We start from the raw sequence: 14371 nt of genomic DNA on the forward strand, positions 1-14371 counted from the left end.
GAAGCTCCACCAGGAGCAACCACTTCTCAGTCCTCTCTTCTTGAAGTTTCTGGCAAACAGTCTACTTCCTGTGTCTATCAAGTTACTCGTTCTATAGACACACAAACAAAAGCCCTTACACAGATGCATGCACAACTTAACTTATATAACCGTTTATGCCAAGGACCAGCATCGGCTTGGAGAGGGTTTCTGAGAGAAGGGGTGTCTGGGAGCAGTGAAACAATTGACTTAAAGTCAAATTATAATTTACAAACTGATGGCCTGTGTTCTGCTCAAGACAGTTTCCCCTTGCTACTCTAAAACCTCTGGGCAGCTCATCTTTTGCAGATCAAGAGCTGAGTCAGTCATTACCCCAGGTTATCCCTTTTGATTATCTTAGAATGAATCAATATCCCATGACCCCAATCTCTTGATTACTAGAAAATGTCAGGAAGCACATGTTTCTTAAACATTACAAAAGAATTCAGGGATCTGCCTGCCTTTGTTAAGCATAGATAATAAACTAGCTAGGTGGGACCCCCACCCTGAAATTACCTACCATGTTTGGTCCTAGACCTAAATTCCCTCTGCTCCAGGCTGATCTGGAACTCAGGAATCTGCTTGCCTTTGTGTCTTTCTGTCTTTGTATTTTTCAGACAAGGAGGCTCATAGGGCAATTGTCTCTGTTTTTCTAGGTCTTCAAAGTCCCTCATATAATTCATATTATATTCTTATATTTTTCATAGTTGAGAAATTATATATTTTCATTGTTCTTTCCCACAGCCTTAAGGACTGTCCTAAAGGTCATAGCATTGTAGCATTTTGCTGAGACATTAGACACATCCTTGTTTCCCAGACTTGTGCTGCTTCATTATCATGGAGTCATTAACCTGGGCAGAGAGGACGTTCCTCCAAAGGAGGAACATAAAGTTATGTGTGTGTGTGTGTGTGTGTGTGTGTGTGTGTGTGTTATACAAACAAGCCTTACACCCACAGCAACCATTGACACTCATGGAGGTCCATGGCCTGCTGGGTCTGTTCCAGGGTCAGGAACCATGCATGCCACACTGTCACTGACATGGCTAAGCAGTACTCAGCACTTTTGTGCTTGGTTTCTTCATTAGTGTAATGATTTCAAAGTTCATTAAGTTATAATGTGTAGCAGCATTTCCCATCTTTTTAAAGGTATGTAATAGTTCAGTGTACAGATATACCACATTCATTTATTCATTCATCAGCTGGTAAATATATGGATTGTTTCCACTTTTTGGATGGTATGTTCTCAGTGTCCTTTCTGGGGAACGTATCAGCAGCTTTTAAAATAATTTTTTTTAGAAATTTAAACTCTCTGTAATTGTGTAAATATATTCATGACATCTGCTTTGCTGAATGTAGATGCATAGGTTGACAATTACTTCATTAACTACTTTGATATGTCATTTTCATTGAGATGCTGAGATGTTCTGTTTTTCACTGCACTTTTTCTACAACCATGTATCTATGATTGTCTGTGCTGCTGCTGTAGGTTATCACTAATTCTTTGAATGCTGTTCAGTTACTCTCTGTAGTCTCCACCTGGAGTTCCTTTTACTAGTGTGCTGAATTTTTCATTCCATTCTAGTTTCTCAGTATCTATCATTTTCCAACTGTTTACCACTGTGTACTGAATTCTGGGTAATTTCCTCAAATCTGCCTTCTAGTTTATCTGTAGAAGGTTCTCAAAGGGAGTGGCTATTTTAAAATTAAGTGGGATATCTATCTATCTATCTATCTATCTATCTATCTATCTACTATCTATCTATCTATCTATCTATCTATAGCCCAGTTTGCATGAGGGCAAAAATTTGTTCCAGAATTCAGATTTGAACAACTAAGAGAGTCATAAGTGTGCAATAAAAACCCGGGTGCTGACTTTCAATATCATACTATACTCAACAAACAGAAAATACATTGGTAAAGGCAAGTGTCAGACAACGTATCAGAAACAGCTCTCTGGTAACACTAAACATAAATTTATATATTAATATTGTCCAAGATTTTTGTTTAACTTATTTATTGTATCCTAATTAAATTTATTCATCCACAGCTAAGAATAGTAGAAACAATGTATCAATTAGTTTCCCTACCACTGTGACAACACCTGGCAGGAGCAACATAAAGGAGGAAGGATTTATTTTGCCTCTCAGCTCCAGAGTATTTCAGCTCAGCATGTTGGAAGAGGCAGAGAGTATGACTCCATCATGGTGAGAGTGTGTGGCAGAGAACCAGACAGAACTGAAGCAGACAGGGCAGTCATGGCCTTTATCCTCCAGCCAGACTCCACATTCCAAAGGTCCTACAACATCTCCAAAAAGTACTACCAGTTGGACGCTACCACACTTGGCCCTGTGAGAGACATTTCACAGTTGAATCATAACTTAGAGTAAGTCCTCACTGTTGCCACAGTTTGATGCTGAATGTTTCCCAAATGCCATATGTTAAATGTTTTGGTCCTCAGAATGGTAATATTTGGGGGTGCTATTGACCTTTGGAAGGAGGGGACTTGTGGGAATGCCATAGGCCATTGAGGGAGTGGCCCCGGAAAGAATCTCAGGGGCCTAGCTCCTCCAGCCTCTCTCTTACTTTCTCGCCACGGAGTGATGAGTTTGTTCCACCACTGCCATCAGCACTGTGCCAGGGGCCTAAGAACAATGGGTTTGCCCAGCCTAGACTGGATTTTCTAAGACCATGAGCAAGAATAGACATTTTCTTTTATAAGTTAATTACCTCCAGTATTTTGTTAAGACTTAAAAAGCTGGCTAACACTCATGTTTAATTTTTTTGTTTTGTTTTTATTTTTGTTTTTGAAGAGAGGATTCAAACTTACAATGACTTTAAAAGAACCAGGTTTAGTGACCTTAAAGGTTATGCAGGAACTTGTAATAACCAACTGTAAATACCATTTAATTCTGATTAGATTAATTCTGATAAATGTGATTTTAATGACGATGAAATCCTTAGCTGCAATCAAAAATTTCATTTTCTTATTGTGAATAGGTCTTGATAAAATTTTATCCAACTAAAGATGTCTACATCATTATTTATTTGATATGTCACCTGATTGCTAGTAATTAGAACTAGTGGAGTTGAGGTCCCTCACACCCAGGCCCTGCTTTCCCCTGGCTGGTTTACTGAAAATAGTTATAAAGAGATCAGAGAATTAGTGAAGCAAAGTGACACAGTCTAGTTCTTTCTGGCCCACAGACCCTGGGTGGCATCTGAGAGTCACTTCTCAAGGACTGGCCTGGCCCATGTAACCCAGGTGACATCAGCAAATCACTCTCATGGACTTCCCTAGCCCATGGAACCCAGATGACGTCTTTGAGTCACTCTTGTGGACTGTCCTGGCCCACAGGACACAGGTGACATCTGTGACTCACTCTCCTGGACTACCCTAGCTGACCTTTTGTCTGGTCAAATCAATGTTTCACATTTTCTTTTAAATTAGCAGAATTTTTGGTAATTTCAGAGAACATAAAATAAAGCAAAGACAATCTTAGGAAAAAAGATTACTTTACATCTTAATAATGGAGCCCAGGCTAGAAACACAGGCTGAGCAGTGCTGTGTGGTCACCACTGTGGCCTCATCTGGCATTTTCAGGACGTCTTAGCAATAGGTGGTAGCAGCCACAGCAAACAATTCATTAAGAATGAAGTTTGCTGGGCAGTGGTGGTGACACCTTTAATCCCAGCACCTGGGAGGCAGAGGGAGGTGAATTTTTGAGTTCGAAGCCAGTCTGGTCTACAGTGTGAGTTCTAGGACAGGTAGGGCTACACAGAGAAAGTCCATCTCGAAAAGCAAAACAAAACAAAACAAAAATAATGAAGTTCAAAATATCAGTACTGATAACTATTATGGTGTTGTAATTTTATCTGAGTAACAATCTTATAGCCTACTTTTTTTCTTCTTGGTGCCAGAATGTTCTTTAAATATTTCACAGTGACCTGCATTCTTGTGTTATTGACCTGTAATCCCTAAGTGAGCCAGTCTGTCCAGATGGAGATAGGATGTGATAACATAGGAATGTATAGAATTAGTAAAAGTCTTTCCCAGCCCTGACTTTGAACTCAACCATATTCTTGGCTCTATCTTCAAAACATACTCAGAATCAGACCAATATGGAGCTAGTGTGTGACTGAAAAGAATCGCAGATCCGGAGCTGATTTTGAACATAGTAAGAATTATAGTCAACTCCTGATTGAAATAATGCTGTTTCCCATTCTAAGCAGTAAGGCATGCCTGACTCGGGCGTGTGATGTACTTCTGATATCAGCAAAGGCCACACCGAGTGATCTAGGCCAACAAATCACTGCAGGATTGACATAAAAGGCCCGTGGATAGGCCCTGCTCCAAAATAGTTAGAAGGGAAGGGAGACACTCCAGATTCTTAGAAATACATCTACACATCTGTGAGCAGTTAGGAGAGAAGACCCAATGTGTGCTGCTATCTTGCAAACTGTTATCTGTATTTATGTACACAGAGAAGAACTAGATAGCTCATATCATTAACAATTGATCAACTTTACAGTGTTTATTGTACTATTTCTTTCTACTGTTTTATACATTTGAAGAGTTTCAAACTAAAATGAAAAAAGAAACTGCTTTGCAGGCTCAATGAAATTAAGAATATGGGTTCACTTAAAAATAGGAGCCTAGTGAGTGAGAGATAACAAGCAATCAAAAGAAAGATGTTAAGAAAAAGTGTTAAGGAGACAAATAAAATTGTGGCCCAACTTCAAGCCACATGTAGACACAACTTGAGGAGAACACAGGATGTGAGAGGAAACTGATCAGAGAGAGAGGAAATGCAGGAGACAAGAAAGCAGGCCTCGGGAGTTACTCATTCAGCTATATGTCCATTCAAGATCTATTCAGCAACTGCTAAATATTAGGCCCTAGTCTGTCAAGAAGTGCAGAGGAGCAGAGAAAGCATAACAGCAGACACAGCACACCTGTGAAGTGTGTACAGAGTGGGCTCTCCAGAGCCCCAGGAACAGAGAGTCTGAATATGCCTAGGTTGTGCATGTATTCAATCCTGAGGCTGCTCTGCTTGGTGACTAGAGGCAACAAAATTTACCCTTTCACAGTTCTAGAGTCCAGAAGCCAAGTTCAGTTTTGTTGAGATGAAAGCAAGGTGTTGGGAGCTCTGCTCCCCGAGAGGCTCCAGAGGAGAACCCAGTCTTTGTCCTCTCCGCCTGCTTCAGGCTGCTGGAATCTCTGGCTGTGTTCACACTGGTTTCTTCTCTTCTCTGTCCATCTCCCTGTACCTTCTTGTTGAAAGGACATGAGCAGTGATATTTGGGGCCCACCAGGATGATTTAGGATAGTCTCCCCATTTCAAGAGCTTTTCCCTAATTAATTACATTTGCAAAGTCTTTTTATGTCACAAAGGAGACAGTTTACGGCTGATGTAGGGATTAGGGTGTGGGTTCCTTTAGGGGGTTATTATTCAGCCTAGCTCACTTAGGATGTGTTCCTTCTTGGAAAGGGCAGAGCAGGCGCAGGGTCACAAGGTCACCAAGGGCCTTGAAAAGGAGATTCATAGCACAGCTGACTGGAGGCGGTCAGGAGTCTTGTTTCCTGTGGATCTATAGGCAGGGAAAGGGTAGGAAGGACTCTACACTACACAAGAACAGTCCCAGGGTTAGTTCTAGAGGACTCGCTCATCTTTCCAGATTTTCATCTCCACAGAAATGCCCAGATTATCTTCTTAAAAAGAGAAAGAGTTTGCTTTCCTCACAGCTTCAAAGGTTTTAGCCCATGTCACTTGGGACCTTGCTTTTGGGGCCTGTTGAAATGCAACACATGACGGCAGGAGCACGCGGTGGAAGGTAGCTTCCATGACTCAAAGGGGGAAGAGGAGAGGCCTGGGCCCCAGGATCTCAACTGATGGCCCCCACACAGCCTAACTTTTGTTCACTGGGCCCCACCGGTCACAGGCCCCATCAGTTTCCCATAGGGCCACGGGCTAGGGACCAAACCTTCAACACATGAGCCTTCAGGAACGTGTGAAATCTAAGCTACCAAAAGTGCAGAGGACGGCCAGTGGTTGGGGACCAGGGGATACAAGACTAAATTGGAGACAGCTTTTAGGGCTTGAAGCAAGAAATGAGAGCACTAAGATTAAGTGCAGCAGGGTCATGCAGAAACTATATCCACAGCAGCAAATACCAGCAACAGTCTGGAACTGTGACTCATTTTAGATTACTGGAGGGATTAGACTGTTCTTCCTATTAACCTCCTTGGCTCTTGAGATAATAGAGTTGTCAGTAGTAATGATCTGAAATAGGGCTAAAACTATGATCTCATATGTAAGAAGAAGAGAAACCTTATGTCAGAAATAGAATTTTAATTTGTTATCTTAGTTATTGCATGCTATAGATATTTGCTATATGCTATAAGGTCATTACATTCCTACTCTAAATAAGTCTCATGATGTTGGATCCAAATCTGGTGCTTAGAAGCATCATCAGAAAAAGTCAGGATTACACAATACTGTAACATTGCTATATACAGTTCTGTGCCAATTTCTAATCGACCTTAAAACCTCTGCAGACAACCCCAACATATTGCCTTCCCATATGATTAAGAACTATTAAATTTTGTCTTTTACTAGAGAACACATTTATTTCCTCGTTACATTCCTCATTAATTAACAAACACCCCCATGTCCCATGTCCCCCACAATTTAGTTAAGGATTAGCTTTAGTTTTATAAGAATATCATCAGGGTTTTCATTTCTGAGAAACTGAAGTTTCAGGAGAGCAAAAGAATAAATAGAAAAAGGAGTATATTTAGTAATTCACCAGCAGGAAGCAGAGAGAGAGAGAGAGAGAGAGAGAGAGAGAGAGAGAGAGAGAGAGAGAGAGAGAGAGAGAGAGAAGAAGAAGAAGAAGAAGAAGAAGAAGAAGAAGAAGAAGAAGAAGAAGAAGAAGAAGAGGAGGAGGAGGAGGAGGAGGAGGAGGAGGAGGAGGAGGAGGAGGAGGAGGAGGAGGAGGAGGCAGACTCTAGTTCAGGAAACTTTAAGCTGGGTTCTAGACTCTTACTCTTGGTAAAGAAGCAGGACCTCAGGCCCTTTTGCAGCCCAGCCCAGGTGTGGGGTGGAACAACCACACCAAAGCTGGTGCTGTGAGTCCTCTTGGCTGCGAGGTCTTCCTCTGCACGTGCCCGGCTTCCAGATCACATGCTTCTTTGTGGAACAATGTCTGTCCTGAACTGCAGCTCTGCCACAGCTTGCCCTGGGCACGGACCTCTGTGTCTCTCCCAGATGCTAGCCACAGGTGAGCTTCTGCATGAGTTTGGGGAGGGTACATGATGTTGTCTCACACTGATTTCTGCCAAAGCCTCCTGAGGTCCTTGCATCTATTAGATCAAATCTTTCCAAAGCTAAGGTGGGAATCAAGTTTAAGTTTTCGTTATGGCTTTTACATTGTGGTAATGGCTCTTGCTGCCTCTAGAAGACCAGTGCCCAATGACAGAATAATTTCTCCACTCCAGCTCCTATCCTAGCAAAATTCTTGTATCTCACTGGTCCAGTAGCTATGTCATAACAAACCTCCTAGTCACCTTGCATATGATACTTATTAATAATAACTTTTAAGTGACTCAAAAGACTTGTAAATGGCTCTTCATGTAAGTCACAGATATTCTTCTCAGCATGGCAGCTGCTCAAAACAGGGTATGTGTTTGAAGCTGACCCACAAGAAACTATTCATACCTCCACCACTATGACTCAGACAGCCTCAGCCATAGGTGACTCAATCATATTTCCTTTCTGTTCCCATTCACCGATTCATAGTCACATACAGTACTGTGTTAGTTCTGTAAGTTTCATACAAGTAGTCATTACAGAATACAAACAAAGATCACTCCTTCAAATGTTGTCCAAGTACTTTAAACCTTTTTAGTGTGAGTTTACAGTTTGTACAAATAATGTCATGGATGGAAAGTGCAATGCTTAAACAAGACAGATGGACACCTATCACTTCACATGCTCATCATCCTGACGCTAAGGACATTTGAAATTTACTCTTTGCTATTTCAAATGTGCAATACATTATTTGCCATACTCACCCCCGTGCAATGAGTTCAAAAATCCAACCCTCCTCCTCTTGAGAGTGTATTTTTTTGGCCACCATCACCTTGGTCTTTCTACCTCCCAGCTCGTTCAATCAGCATTGTGCTTTCTGCTGTTAGGAGTTTGGTTGTTTTTGATTCCTCACATAAGTGAGAACATGTGCTATTTGTCTTTCTACAGCTGTCTTGTCTCACTGAGCATAATGTTCTCTAATTCCATGTTGTTGAAAGTGAAACAATTTCTTTCCCTTTTAAGGCTTACAAGTATCCAACTGTTTATATTTACCACATTTTCTTTACCTAGTCATCTGTCAGTGAACATGTATGTTGGCTCCCTGACTTGGATATTGTGACTAATGTCACAACAAACTTGAGAGAGGCAGCACAGGTATCTATCTCTCCAGCACACTGGTTTCAATCTCTTGGGTAAATGCCGAGAAGTGAGATGGCTAAATCATATGGTAAACGCTATTTTTTGAGGGTTTTCTCCCTTGGGTGGTGGGTGGTGGTATTTTTTCAAGTATTTCTAAAGCATTTATATTCTATCTTTCTGTCTCCCTTCCTTTCCTCTCCCACATACAAGTTCAAATGTGTCACAAAGGTGCAGCTACATTTCAAGAACACTCTGCATGTCTTCTGACTTTGTTGTTCCTGCCTACCCTATCCTGTTGAAAGGGCTCTCTGCTTGCAGTCTTAACTGGGTGCACTGATCATTTAAATTGGACACCTTTGTTGATCAGCTTTCATAACTTCTCTCATTAATTTTTTTCATCAACAGAAAAGATATGAAGCTTTTCTAGAATGTATTTGGCAGGAAAGGGATCAGTCTAGAACTAAGACATAGCCTGGAGACGTTCTAGTAAAAATGATTTAAAAAATGAATTCTACAGCCTAAACTTTTCAGAGATTACTTCTTGGGTACCAGCCAATGGATGAAGACACTAACTACATGGGGAGCTAGACTACAGGGAGGGGAGATAGGAGTGAACTGAGGAGCACATGAGCCCAAAGGCTGCTCATGCGGCAGGTCCCGGAGACATGTGCCCATCAGGTGGGGACCGCTACTCAGACCATTCAATATCTTCTCTTGGAGAACCCAGCCTTCCCAAGGATACAGATGTATTTCAGGCCTAGCATCTCTGGCTCTGCCTCTTGGGTGCTTTCTATGTGGGTGGCATTTTACTATTCAATATGTATTATTTGATTCTTATAACAGCCATGTCGGGTATGCACACCATCATCATTTCAGAGGCCAAGGCCAAGAAATAGGGACATGAAGAAGCCACCACCATACCCCATAAAGAGGCTGTGCTTTAGAAACTACCCAAACTAACCCTGTTCTCTCTACACAGCTACAAAAGAACAGCTTCAGGAATGCCATCCCTGCAGGATGTGCTCCCGGGGCCATTTGAACAACTGCAAATGTTTTAGAAAGAAATGAGCAATACCCTCCCTCCTGTCAAAAACAACCAAGACCCAAAACCACCACCAACAAAAACTCAAACCAACCAACCAACAACAACAAAACATAGCCCTGGCTTGTGGCAACCACTTTTGGCTCTGCCTGGTGAGGTAGATGGGTTTATACCCTAGCATTTAAATGCTGTCTTTCCCCACACTTATATTTTACTTCTATTTTAATCAACATATTTTCCTCCTTCTTTCCTCTTATAAAAGCGATTTTTAAAGACAGGAGGACCTGTAAATCTGTAACTCGCCCAAGTTTCCTACAGCCTAGATTGGGCAGTTAGGCAATGCAAATATTCTAATTTGCTCATGTGAGCTGAGCCATGGGAGGGTGTCAGGTAAACTTCAATACAAACATCTGGTCTGCCCGTTCACAAGAGCATTAAGACTCTAACAAAAAGTCCTTCCTTTTCTTTCTTCCTTTTTTTTTTTGAAACAAAAGTTTCAATAAAATTGTTTGATGGTTTGTATATTTACTTTAAAAAATGTCTGATAAAGGAAAAATGCCATATTAGATGTATAAAATAGGTTTAAAAATCAGTAAGTATAAACCAAACAAAATTTAAAAACAAAAAGAGTTTTCTTAGAAAGGATATGAAATTGACCAGCTGTTTCTACTCAGGTTTTTGAGTATTTGAAAAATTATCATTTTCTTTCTTCTGGAGAGAATACAGCCACTGGCAGAGAAGAAATGGATGCTAGCACAGCTACATCAATGAGAGCAATGCAAGCTCACTGCAGGCTTCCTACGCACAGTGAGACAAGATGCGCTCATTTCTCCCTTCATGTTTACTCTTAACACCAAATTCTTTTCAAGCTTCATTTCTAGCAATGGCCTTTAGGCATGGACTAAAAATAGCTTTGCTGCTGAGCCTACATCCTTGCTGTACAATCTTGGACCAAGTAATTAAACATAAGGTCACAAACATGAGCAGTGAGAATAATGTGTATCTCACAGTTGGCTGTGGAGCTCAATGGAGATAGATAATAGCTACAAAGTGTCACGTAGTAGAATACAAATACATAACAAAGGTCAGTGTTTCCATTATGCCTCTTTCTTGTTAAGTTGTATCAATTTCTTTTAAATATGTTGACTTTAAAAAAAAAATCAAGCAATTGCAAATTTAAACTTCAAATAAAGGGCATTAAAAATTCTGAATTTTCATCTCATCCTATGCAGAATAACCCTTAAAACCACGTCTTTGTGAATCTCAGCAATCTATAAATATAAGGACCTAAGATCAAAACCCTACTTTGCAGAAGTTCCCACTTTGTTCCTTTCCTGCTGCTCCTCCAGCTTTCTATGCTGGTGTTCTATTCAACACACAGTAGGAGTGAATCTGAAGATCCTAAACCTAATTATAGCAGCAAGGAAAATGTGGCTCCAGGCAATGAAGTGATTCACTCAAGTGTAATCAGCTAGTTGACAACGATCAAGACAACAGGCCCAATCACTGGCTGAAAACCAGATGTTTAGAGTTGTCAGCAGCTGAAAGAATGGGAGAGCAAAAGGAGGGGCCAGGATTGGGGGTTCATCGTGATCCTATGGAGAAAAAATACTAGAACCTGGGTTTGTTTTTCATTTTTGTTGCATGTATATTTTATGTGTGGTGTGCTTGTATATGTGCAAGTGGTGTGTGTGTGTGTGTGTGTGAGAGAGAGAGAGAGAGAGAGAGAGAGAGAGAGAGAGACAGACAGACAGACAGACAGACACACACACACACACACACACACACACACACGCATGTGAAGGCCAAAGGTTGGTGTTGTGTGTCTTTCTTGATCACTTTCCACCTTATATATGGAGTCATGGTGTCTTGCTTAAACTCGCCATTTTAGCTAGTCTCCCTATCCTGCTTGCTTTGGAGAATCTGAGCTTTCAGAGTGTTGGAATTACAGGAGGCCACCATAACCTGGGCCCCCAACCTTTAGTCCTCTTGGTTGCAAGCCAACTGCTCTACCTACTCACATACCGTCAGGCCTGACTATGAACCTCTAATGTTTGAGATGATGGAAACTTGAAATTGTATAGCTAATTTCATTTTTAAAATGTATTCCTTGAAACACAACCTTTATTCCCAATTTAAAATAATAACATGTCACCATTTAAATGTACTTTGTTATGCATCAATAATGTGTTAGGAATGTGATAGTCCAGACAATTCAACAAATGTCTTCAAAACTTATCTGAAAAGGTCAGATGCTTTCTATGATGGAAGATGAATTCTGCCCTAAACTTTAAAAAAGAAAATCTGAATCATACCCTCAAATGAAAGGACTTCTTTAAGGTTCTCAGGTTTGACTTTTGATAAACCTTTGGTTTTTAGTTGACTAAGTAAAGGGAAGTGTATATACCTGTATGAGTAAATAGTGTATTTTAAATGACTTGGATAATAAATATCATACTATGATATAGTGTTAATCTTAAAAAACATTTTAATCTAATTTTTAAAAATTATGTGTGTTTGTGTGAACCTGTATGACTATATATACCATATGCATTCAGGAGCCCATGGAGGCCAGAAGAAGTTACCAGATCTCCTGAAACTAAAGTTATAGGCAGGAGGTTATGAGCCATCCTGTGGGTGCTGGGAACTGACCCCACATCCTCTGCAAGAGCAACAAATGCTCTTAACTTCTCAGTCATGTCTCTAGTCTCAGCTAATCTCATCTTTAAATGATGGCAATATATTAAACACTTTAAAATGTCTCTGAAGGTCAAACATGACACATCCTATCTATGCAACAGATTTAGTCCACATCTGGCCAGTTTCAAGCCTCTACCTCCTGTTATATCCTAATTTAGATTTTTTGGGGGGGGGCAGATTGGTTGGGTTTTTGTTGTTGTTGTTGTTTTGTTTTTTTCTAATTTAGACTTTTAAAAAAGTTTTTATTGATTCATTGTGAGTTTTGCATCATACAGCCCTGTCCCACTCCACTCCCTATCCCCACATATCTGCCCTTTGTCCTGGCAACCTCTACCCCAAAGTAAAACACACACACACACACACACACACAAAACCAAAGCACAGAAAACATCTCATCATGGAAGCTGCAGTGTGTCACTGTATGTCCAAACTCTGTGGTAGTTTGAATAGGCTTGGCCCAGGGAGTGGCACTATTTGTAGGTGTGGTCTTGCTGGAGTAGCTGTGTCACTGTGGGCATGGGCTCTGAGACCCTTGTCCTAGCTGCCTTCAGAACAAAAGGTACAACTCTCAGCTCCTCCAGCACCATGCCTGCCTAGACCCTGCCTTGTGTGGGGCGGTGAGCTGTGCACAGACAGCCTGGACCCAGGTCGAGCTCTGGCTTTGCACCCGGGGAGACTGGGTAGGTGCTTACTGCCTGCATGGGCCACGCCCCTCGGGCCCCTGGTTCCTGTTGCAGCTACAGCCTCCCAAGCCCCCTTCAGAGAGGTGTGTGGCTACCAGTCACGTAGGAGCAGCACCAAGCCTTCCTTCCCAATGCAGATAAGGTTTCCTCCAAGCTCTCAGCCCAAGCCAATGAGAAGTTCCTGCTGTCAGACCCTGGCCCACCTCAAAACTGTACATAAACCCTACCCAGAATCCTACAGAGTTGTTATTAAAGGCATGTGAGAACTACTCCGTTGTCCGAGAGCTTCTGTCATAAGAGATGTGACACTCGGGAAGTCTACTCTCCCGAAACACCACCTGCAGCTCCACTGTACTCCTCCTTGGCTAGATGGCCTCTCATTGGCCCAGCCCAGCCCAACTCCCCAGCTCAGCTGAGCGAGCGACTTCCTCTCCCTGTTTGCAGCGCCCGCTCCCCTCTGCGGGAACTCTCACATCTGGCAGGGCTTGACATCTCTATGGGAAGCCTCCAGGACACAGGCCCACATCCTTGATTCTTGCCATAAAGATAATAAAACTCTGAAGTCGTAAGCAAGCCACAATTAAATGTCCGTTACGAGTTGCTGTGGTCATGGTGTCTCTTCACAGCAACGAAACCCTCATCCACACATCTTTACATGCAAATGTTCACTGCAATGAGTGCAATAAGTCACTGGTCTGGTTCAAGATCTCTGTGACATCATCAATATTGGAGTCTCACTGGGCCTCTCCCAGTTATCCTGTTGTTGCCCTGTGTCATGGGGATCTACAGCCTTGGTCAGCAGGACTTGCCCTTTCAAGTGTCCCAACCATTTGCAAATGATATAGATTTTGGGGTGGGCCAACTTAGAGCCTTGGATCTGGGCCTGGGAGGTAACTGAGTCGGTCAGCCTACTGGTTCTCCTTTATCCACACCACAAGGGCAGGTTTCCAGCTCTGCTCCAGCTCTGCACCCAATGCCTCCATCAGCAGTAGGCAGGCCAGCTCTCTCTCTCTCTCTCTCTCTCTCTCTCTCTCTCTCTCTCTCTCTCTCTCTCTCTCTCTCTCGACTTCAGGGCCAGCTCTGACTGATGCAGGTGGTAAAGGGCGATGCGGGTCACCGTGCCCACACCAATGTCACCTCACAGCAGAGGAGTGGCAGGGCCAGCTCTCCCACACTCTCGCCCTTGGCGCTGACTCACCTACATCCGCTCGATCAGGGCCAGGCCTACTGTGCCACCCAGGTGAGGGGCAGGGTCTGCTTCTCGAGTGCTGTCACTAGTGAGAGATAAGGCCAGCTCTACAGAGCACAGAAGCCAGTGAGGGGCAGGGCCAGTTCTGCACAGCTCCTCGATATCCACATGGTCTTAGGCAGCTGCTCTGACCAGGGACGTCCCCATGTTCTCCAGTGGTAACATGAGACATGGACATGAATGCAGATCCCTGCTTCTGCATAGACCCAGAGACCCAGACATGGACCTC

General features: G+C 42.4%; 1 protein-coding gene across 3 annotated transcripts in view; it reads right to left on the reverse strand.

The window, feature by feature from the left end:
* The window catches only part of Nipal2 (NIPA like domain containing 2), a 111408-nt gene that overhangs the window by 93626 nt on the left and 3411 nt on the right, over positions 1-14371 (reverse strand). The gene's annotated exons all lie outside the window — the stretch shown is intronic.

The sequence above is a fragment of the Apodemus sylvaticus genome, chromosome 17, assembly GCF_947179515.1.
Source record: "Apodemus sylvaticus chromosome 17, mApoSyl1.1, whole genome shotgun sequence".
Lineage (NCBI taxonomy): Eukaryota > Metazoa > Chordata > Mammalia > Rodentia > Muridae > Apodemus > Apodemus sylvaticus.